Consider the following 9,588-nt stretch of genomic DNA (forward strand, 5'->3'; position numbering starts at 1 on the left):
ACAGTGACTTGGAGGCTAACCACAATCGGGTCTAACATGAAGTCCAGCACCTTGGAGAGCTGCCAACCCCCCAGCAAACACCAAGACCCGTTTAGGCATCATCTAACATGGTTTGACCTTAAAAAGGACAATGTCATTATCAGACCACAAGCAAACACAGTTTCAGTGATGTTTCACACTGAATTTCGATGTTAAATATAAGAACATGTGAATGAGTGAGTTACAAGCCTGTTTTACGTAAGTATACTAAGAAACAAATAAACAGTATTTTGGTTTTATGTCTACTTTTGTAACCCATAGCTTGGAAGGGCAGTATTTACTGTTACTATATATAAACAACCTTTTCCGTAACAGATGGGCATTCCGAAAATTCAAATAAAAAACAATGTGTGATTTGTTAATTCACTTGAAGTTTTGTTTAACTGACAAAGGTACAAAGAAAGCACATCCAATGTTTTCTCTGAACAGCTTTATTTTTTTTTAAATATAAACCTATTTAAAATTTGATGTCTGCAATACACTCCAAAAGAAAAAAGAAAAAAAATTGGGACAGAGGGATGTTTACCACTGTGTTATAGCACCTTTTCTTTTAATGACACTGTTTAATCATTTGGGAATTGAGGATACAAATTACTAGATTTTTGCAGGTGGAACGTTTTCCCAATCTGGATTGATAAAGGATACCTCATAAATCCTTGGTTGCAATTGCCTGATTCTCCACTTCATGAAGTCAAGCACACGCTGTGTCTATTAAGCCAAACACTTTTAGCACATAAAAAATGAGGCTTGGCATTGTCTTGCTGAAACTTCCCAGAACAAAAGATGTCTAGATGGCAGTATATATTTCTTTAAAAACCCAATGTTTGCCTCCACATCAATGGAATTAACAGTTTCTCATGCAATGTCATCTGACAATTTCAACAGGTCATTCTCTTACAACATTTCTGTTCATCCTTTCCCTACATGCAATAGTATTTCTTCAGAATTCCTGAATTATTTAATAAAACTAAGTGCAGTAGATGATAAATGACCTGTTCTTTGCAAATGTTCTGTTTGAACTGCTTTAGAATTCTCTCATGAGGTTTGGAATTTTTGCTGCAAAGTCTGAGCCTTTGATTAATGCTACTTTAATATCTTTTACATTCACCTGCTTATAGTCTAACATTAGAGAACAGTGTGAGACCTGAATTTTCTACAAACATAAAAATGATTTGCCCCGTTCCAACCCAACTTTTGGAGTGTGTTGCAGGCATCAGTATAAAAATAAAAACACTGGACATCTTTCTTTGTACATGTTTTAGTTAAATGAGCAATCTGTAGGATATTTACTGTATTTGGTCATAAAATGTCCAGGGCGCGTGATTGTTGATTAAGGAAACTTATCAACGCTAAACAAAGCTGAAACACTGCTACCTCTTACAGCATTGCTGAAGCAGTATATTCTCCTTGAGAAGTGTCCAGTCCGGACCGGAGCTCACAGATCCCATCCTCCGAAGTCCTGCCTGTCATACCGCCCTCTGTCCAATCATTTAACACTCCACCGTATGGCCAGGTAGACAGTGTCCCAAACCATTAAAATCACCAAGTGAACATAGTTAATGTTATATGTTACCGGAACCAAAAAGCCCCTTTGCACTTCTAAAAATCTCCATGACCAGAGACGGAGTAAAATGAGATGAAATACTGACCTTGTGTTTAAAAAGTGGAGTCAAGACAAGCAGCAACACTACAGAACAGAGCTGGCAATTTTTTTCCTGAACAGGTAACAGCAAATCATTTCTGAAAAAATATAGAAGTACAGACGCATATGTATAGATTAAAAGAAGTAAACGCCATAGGTTGTGTGTTTTACATAAAGACAGTGAGGCATAGGGACATTTGAATGGTTTGAAAACAGGACTGTGGTTTGTGTGTTTCATACGAAGAAGGTGAATAACAACATGATTGAAAAGTGTAAATACCATTGTTTTATAACGAATATAAGGGTTTCACTAATAGGTAGATGTTTTAGTGAAATGATGTACACTTGGTCGTGTGCTTTAAATTGTTAAATTGAAAAAGGAGCTTCGGCTTTTAAGGTGGCACCGATAATACAACAACCTGGCGAGTAACGCCATTAGGACTTGTAAACCGACACAATTAACGTGGAACGAAATATCTGAAGAAAATTGTGGATAGGATCTGTTTCATAAACGACATTTATGGTGGAAGGGAAAATCAACAAGAAACACCAGCCTTGCCAAGTCGAAACATTTCAGACTCCGGTAAAGTTGGTTTCATATTCGCATATTCAGATTTCTTTCTTCAATAGCTCTCAAACGGTGCATGCAAATGACTTAAAACTTGCAAAGTATTGTTTTTGGGATCCAAGACAAGCAACTACAACTCAGTTTATGTCAGAATTGTTTGCCATTTAAAAAACACGAAATATATTGTTTTCTATGGGCTGCCGCAATCTCCGCGAGGGCTAAGGGACCGTTTACAAACTACACTGCACAGTAAAAACGAAGGTGACGAACCTCACACATGATGTATACTACATCTCTTACCTTGATAAATTTAACTGGCCCGTGGTGATACATTTTTCATTACAAATTTCAATAGCTTTTGAACCTTTGATGATATTGTTTCAAAACTAATTGTATTTCATCAAATGCAACCCACATGACATACTACACATGTTAAATGAGAGACATAAATTTTGCCAGAGGTGTACATACAGTAGGTGTATGCAAAATGTTGGTGTATCCACAGGATACATTTAAAGAAAGCTGGAGCAGACATTCCCAGAAACAGAGACTGTTTGTCTGTAAAGGGCCATTGTGGATCTAGGACATTGTCCAAGACAAGTAGCAACACATCTCATGTTATGCATTACATAAGGTAGTCTGTTTCTGGGAATGTCTGCTCCAGCTTTCTTTAAATGTATCATGTGGAAACACCAACGTTTTGCATACACCTACTGTATGTACACCTCTGGAAAAAGTTATGTCTCTCATGAGTCAAACAACTTAATTTTTACATTCAAAGTAATTTTTTTGGATTATAACTATTGCTGTTGTTTTGTGTGTATATACTTACTGCAAAATATTGACAGTTGGTCAATAAAAATATTTTAAAACCTGTTAAAAAACCTGCTCAAATTATTGCCTACCCCACCATTACTTCATTCAAACAGCTACATGTTCTTTCTGAGCAATTTCAATAAACATTCAAAAGCTATTGAAATGTATTCTCAAAAATGCATCATCATGGGCCATTAATTGTTAAATTGACCAAAATAAGAGGTGTAGTATGTCATGTGGGTGGCACTTGTTAAAAAAAAACGTGTTTAGAAACAATATCATAAAAGGTTAAAAAGCTATTGAAATTTATTTTCGAAAACCCATCACCACAGGCCAGCAATGGTTAAATTGACCAAAATAAAAGGTGTAGTATGTAGTGTGGGTTGCACTTTATCAAATACAACTTGTTTTGAAACAATATCGTAAAAGGTTCAAAAGCTATTGAAATTTGTAATGATAAATGTATCACCACGGGCCAGAAATAGTTAAATTTGCCAAAATAAGAGGTGTAGTATGTCATGTGGGTGGCACTTGATCAAATACAACTTGTTTTGAAACAATATCATAAAACCTTCAAAAGCTATTGAAATTTATTTTCAAAAACCCATCACCACGGGCCAGAAATAGTTAAATTTGCCAAAATAAGAGGTGTAGTATGTCATGTGGGTGGCACTTGATCAAATACAATTTGTTTAGAAACCATATCATCAAAGGTTCAAAAGCTATTGAAATTTATAAGGAAAAATGTATCACCACAGGCCAGTAATGGTTAAATTTGCCAAAATAAGCAGTGTAGTATGTCATGTGGGTTGCATTTGATCAAATACAATTAGTTTTGAAACAATATCATCAAAGGTTCAAAAGCTATTGAAATTTGTAATGAAAAATGTATCACCACGGGCCAGTAATGGTTAAATTTATCAAGGTAAGAGATGTAGTATACATCATGTGTGAGGTTCGTCACCTTCGTTTTTACTGTGTAGTGTAGTTTGTAAACGGTCCCTTAGCAATATATTTCAACAATATATTTCGTGTTTTTTAAATGGCAAACATTTCTGACATAAACTGAGTTGTAGTTGCTTGTCTTGGATCCCAAAAACAATACTTTGCAAGTTTTAAGTCATTTGCATGCACCGTTTGAGAGCTATTGAAGAAAGAAATCTGAATATGCGAGTCCATTTTTCTGCATTTACAAGTCTTTTCTGTCCAAATCCACCTGAAATAAACCAGCTGTTTTTTTTCTGTGGTGTTGCCGCTTTCTGCCTCCAGTTTTCAAACACAGAGCTAATATTTCCACTCATTTTCTCTCCGAATTTGGTCATGCTGATTTTTAGAAGGACAAAGGGGCTTTTTGTGTATGGTAAAATATAACATTAACTATGTTCACTTGGTCATTTCATGGCTATGAGACACTGTAAACCTGGCCACACTGTGGATTGTTAAATGAGTGGACAGAGCTGCAGGATCACAGGCAGGGCCTTGGAGGGTGAGATCATAGGAGCTCCAGACTGGGCACTTCTCAAGAAGAATATACTGCTTTATCAATGCTGTGAGAGGCAGCAATGTTTTAGCTTTGACTGTTTCCTTAATCTGTGCTCACACACCCTGGACATTTTCTGACTATGAGTACAGTAAATATCCTACAGATTGCTCCTTTAAAGTAAAATATATTTAATTGAATATTTCATTATTATTAATTCCAACAACGGGGCGGCACGGTGGTGCAGCAGGCAGTGTCGCAGTCACACAGCTCCAGGGGCCTGGAGGTTGTGGGTTCGATTCCCGCTCCGGGTGACTGTCTGTGAGGAGTTGGTGTGTTCTCCCCGTGTCCGCGTGGGTTTCCTCCGGGTGCTCCGGTTTCCTCCCACAGTCCAAAAACACATGTTGCAGGTGGATTGGCGACTCGAAAGTGTCCGTAGGTGTGAGTGTGTGAGTGAATGTGTCCGCGTGTTGCCCTGTGAAGGACTGGCGTCCCCTCCAGGGTGTATTCCCGCCTTGCGCCTGATGATTCCAGGTAGGCTCTGGACCCCCCGCGACCCTAGAATTGGATAAGCGGTTACAGATAATGGATGGATGGATAATTCCAACAACTATTCTGTATTACCTCACTCATTAGAGCACATCTGGGACCATAGGTGATACTTTACTCTGAGCATTGAAGCCTGTGGGATCAGTGTGTGGCCTGAATGATGGAACATTTGTATTCAGGTGAGTTCTGACAAAAATGAAAGGTAGGGGAGAGATGAGACATCACCATGGTGATGTCAGCCATTAATATTCTCAGACGGTATCATAGACTCCTTATACCCAGAGAGAGTTACACCAGCGGAATACACACACAGCACAAATAAATATGCACACCCCCCATCCCCAGTGTTATTATTCACTGTGGGTTCTTGCAGGGAAAATGAGGATTGCTGTTCAAACAGGTCATGTTTGTGTGTCATTATATCAGATGTTCAGAGCTGCAGAATAGTGTTTGTTACAGAAGTTTCAAATGGGCCTTGTTCATATTAATGCACTTATGATAAAATTTACCCAGTTATCTTTTCTAATTTGTTTCAAAATTATCCCCAAAGGATTCTTTAAACACTATAAAAGGGAGCACAAATACACACACCGCACAAAGAATAAACAGGCAGGTTAAGTCACACATATTAAGCATCAAAGCTCTGTCCCACAGTTGCCAAGCAACTCAACCAACACCTTATTCACGGTTGGTTGATTTATTCTGTAGAGGAATTCCCCCTCTATTTCATATTTCCCCTGTGTCCTTTCACCTGATATTTTATTACCCCCATGCATCAAAACATCAAGATATGTATCCATGTGCTCATGCATAAACACATCAACAGATTCATGCAACTGACATATTAATAAAGCAATGTCATTGCAATGTCACATATATCATATTCAGTGTCCTAATAACGCCTACGCCAATATAAAATATTTTTCAACGATTCAAAAATAGAAAGAATGCCCACGAATATTCCCATTTTTAGCAATGTTTAGCAGATAAACAATGTGTACATTTAAATTAAATCAATTCAGTAGAAAATATATAAATATAATTCTGTACTTAAGAAATACAATAAAATCAAAATGCTCCTCTGATGGAAAATGGAATTTCTTGTATTCCATACTCAACACCCAGAGTTTCTTTCACATTATCATTGAAAGATATACTAGCTTTGATTCAATTGTGGATGTATTTTCAAGGCAAATTTGTTTATTAACTTTCATTCATCAATGCATGTAGGATTTGTCATATTGCACATCCAGCAATTCTTATTCATGTTATAAAACAGTAAATATACATATACCTAGTGGCCTAGTGAATTAGTGTATAAGACCTAAAGTGATTTTAAACATGGCCGCCCACTTTCTGGAACATAAACTGGTTCATTATGGGACTGCCAAGCAATTAGATGTTTTGTCTTCTTTAAGCTGCATATTTTAGAAACAAATTTGTAAAATTGTATAATAATTTAATCATTTAGTGAACAACTACCTATTGCTCCTTTAACAAAATAGTAGTCTAAATATAATGTTCATTTTATTTGAGGCGAGTCAGGGTGAAAAGTGGATTTATCATCATGTTGAATAATTGTTTGAAAAACAAGTGTGAAAAGCTTTTACATTCAGTCATTTCAGGTTAAATATTATTATTATCTAAGCTAAGTTAAAAATAGTTTGTATCTAAAACAGCCACAAAGTTCTGAACTTGGTTTTGGAAACACTTGTGAACTGGCCCTTTAATAATGTGAAGAAACTGATTTAAGTACAATTAAACATCAGTGCAATATAACTAAATATAAATAAACATCCAGCAAAATGTGCTTCTTCCTTGTCTAAGTAATTTTCATTAACGAAGGACAGAGTGGACTGTAATTCATTTATGTCTTCATTTCAGTAATGAAAATCAGTCACAAAAGCCTAAGGCTCCATTTCAATCAGGTCTTATGCACATTTTTTCCCTTTTTGTGTGTGTGTGTGTGGGGGGGGGGGGGGGGGGGTCATGTTGCGGGTAATCAGAACATACATTAATAATAAGATTGGTAATTACATTTATGTTTTCTTTTTCCATACATTTAAATGTTGTCAGATGGCCAGGCAGTGATACACTTTAAAGAGCTTGTCATAGGTTCACACACACACACACACGAGATGCTCTTTCACATGTAATATTAGTGAAGCAATCCTTCATGACATCCCAGTGGACCTTGCTTAAAGCACAGCACCTGCTCATGACCACTTCACTGGATTTTCTTCCACCTTAAGAGATCTTGGCAAAAGAAAGCCGTGCATTCCCACTCTTCCTCTGGGCCAGGTCCCCAAGTGTGTATATATTGCAAATCTATGTCATAATATGTCCTATATTTCTTAAATGTGTAAGGTGAGTCCATATCTGCTATGTCTCTATTTGCCTTTTGTACAAACGCCCATACGTAATATAAGTACATCCTATATGTATATTTGAAAGCTCCTGTATGTTAAAGCAATATTTGAATATTTCTTTGATAACAGCACTTCAAAGTAATCAAAGTAGTATGCTGAAAAGTTGAAAATGATATCATAAATCATAAATGAATAGTCAAAAATATAAATACAGTTGGGCGGCACAGTGGCGCAGCAGGTAGTGTCGCAGTCACACGGCTCCAGGGACCTGGATGTTGTGGGTTTGAGTCCCGCTCCGTTTGGTGTGTTCTCCTCGTGTTCACGTGAGTTTCCCCCCGGTGCTCCGGTTTCCCCCCACAGTCCAAAAACACACGTTGGTAGGTGGTTTGGCGACTCACAATTGTCTGTAGGTTTGAGTGTGTGTGTCGCCCTGCAAAGGACTGTGTTCCACAGATAATGAACTCATATAATTATATAATTATCAATAGCATTATTATATATGCTATTATAACACAGAATATAACAATAATGCCTATAATTTGTGCACGTCAATCCAGTACAAAAAATGTATGTCATTTTTATTTCCCTCTGTACAGAGAAATCTGAATGTATTATTATGCATTCCTTCTGTAAATATGGAAATGACGCACTGGTAGGTGGTGCTTAATTTTACAACTGGAGCTGATGTATCAATGGCACTTAAATATTTGCAAATTTCTATATGTTATGAAAGTTTCTTGAATCAAATATTGACAAGTTTCTGCATCAAATCAAATCCAATCTTTCAGTGAGATCAAATCTGTATTCAATTTTTATGTGACTTAAATAAGGGCAGATCTATCAATATTCTTAGCACATGTAAAATACAAACACACACACATGCATACACACTATTACACACAACCTGATGTCCTAAGACGTGTGGAAAAACTGCACATATGTCTGCACATGCAGACCCATATGTCTGCATGTACACACTATTGGACACAGCTGTTCGGACAGATGCTTGTTTGTATCTAAAGACATGTTTCTTCAGACCGTGTGCAGTACATGGCACTGGAGTCACTAAAAGCCATGTCTCTATTGGAAGTCATAAGTATGTTGTAAGAGTAAATGCAAAAGCACTAAGAGTGCTGTTAAGTTGTTCCAGAAAATAAGTCATTTTATTAAAGAAAGACTGCCGTGCTAGTGCACACTCAGTGTTGCTTTAAGCTAAAATTCTGCTGAACAGCCAAAGACGCATGCTTTAGCTAAGCAGAGATAAGAGGAGAAATAAAATGAATACGAAAGTAAAGAGTGTGATTGAGTGAGACAGAGAGAGATTTGATGGAGTGATGTGTCTGGCTCTTAGGCTGGAAGAGAGAAAGCGAGTGTCCGCAGCAGGGCGGTGTATTCAGCAAGCTTCCCGCTGAGTATCGACTAGAGCTGTTTGAGTTCAGCTGCACAAAGCTGTGCCTTTCCAGCTCCCTGCTGAGTGTGGCAGTTTGGGCCCAGTTAGGTCTGCTTCGCCTGTGCCCGTGTGCATGTGTATACTGGGGGGTGGTGGGAGGAAAAGATGACAGACTAATAGGCAGTGTTGTGTGGGGGAGTTTTCATGTAAAGGTAGTACATGACATTGCTCTCCAAACTAAAAACGTGGGTAGATAACCATCACAGTCAGCTGTCACAAATTGTTCATTCCATGACAAATCCTCATTTCTAACTCATATCCTGAATTTCGTGTGCAATACTACTCCCAAGTGATCGGACATTAAAGAATATAGGGTAAAAAGGCTTGGGGTCTCAGTATAATTAATATGTCCAGCTGGAGCCATTTTCCAAAATAAAGCCACCCCCCCCCCCACACACACAAAAAGGAAAAACCCTCTTCACTACCAAGACTGCACACAACAGAGAGGTGAGTAAGGCCACTCATGTAAACATTTTACTTCAATCTTCAGGGACTTAGTTCCTGGGTCTGTGCTTTCAGCATGAGACAGACCCAAGGAAAGGCAGCCACTGTTAGACAGACTGCAGGAGTTCGTTCATTTAGCGAACACTGCCGCAGAGAGACCTTTTCCTTTTAATAATACACATAATGGACTGACTGAGAGGAACAGAAAATAGGTCACATTAGGGTATGCCC

The sequence above is a fragment of the Hoplias malabaricus genome, chromosome 8, assembly GCF_029633855.1.
Source record: "Hoplias malabaricus isolate fHopMal1 chromosome 8, fHopMal1.hap1, whole genome shotgun sequence".
Lineage (NCBI taxonomy): Eukaryota > Metazoa > Chordata > Actinopteri > Characiformes > Erythrinidae > Hoplias > Hoplias malabaricus.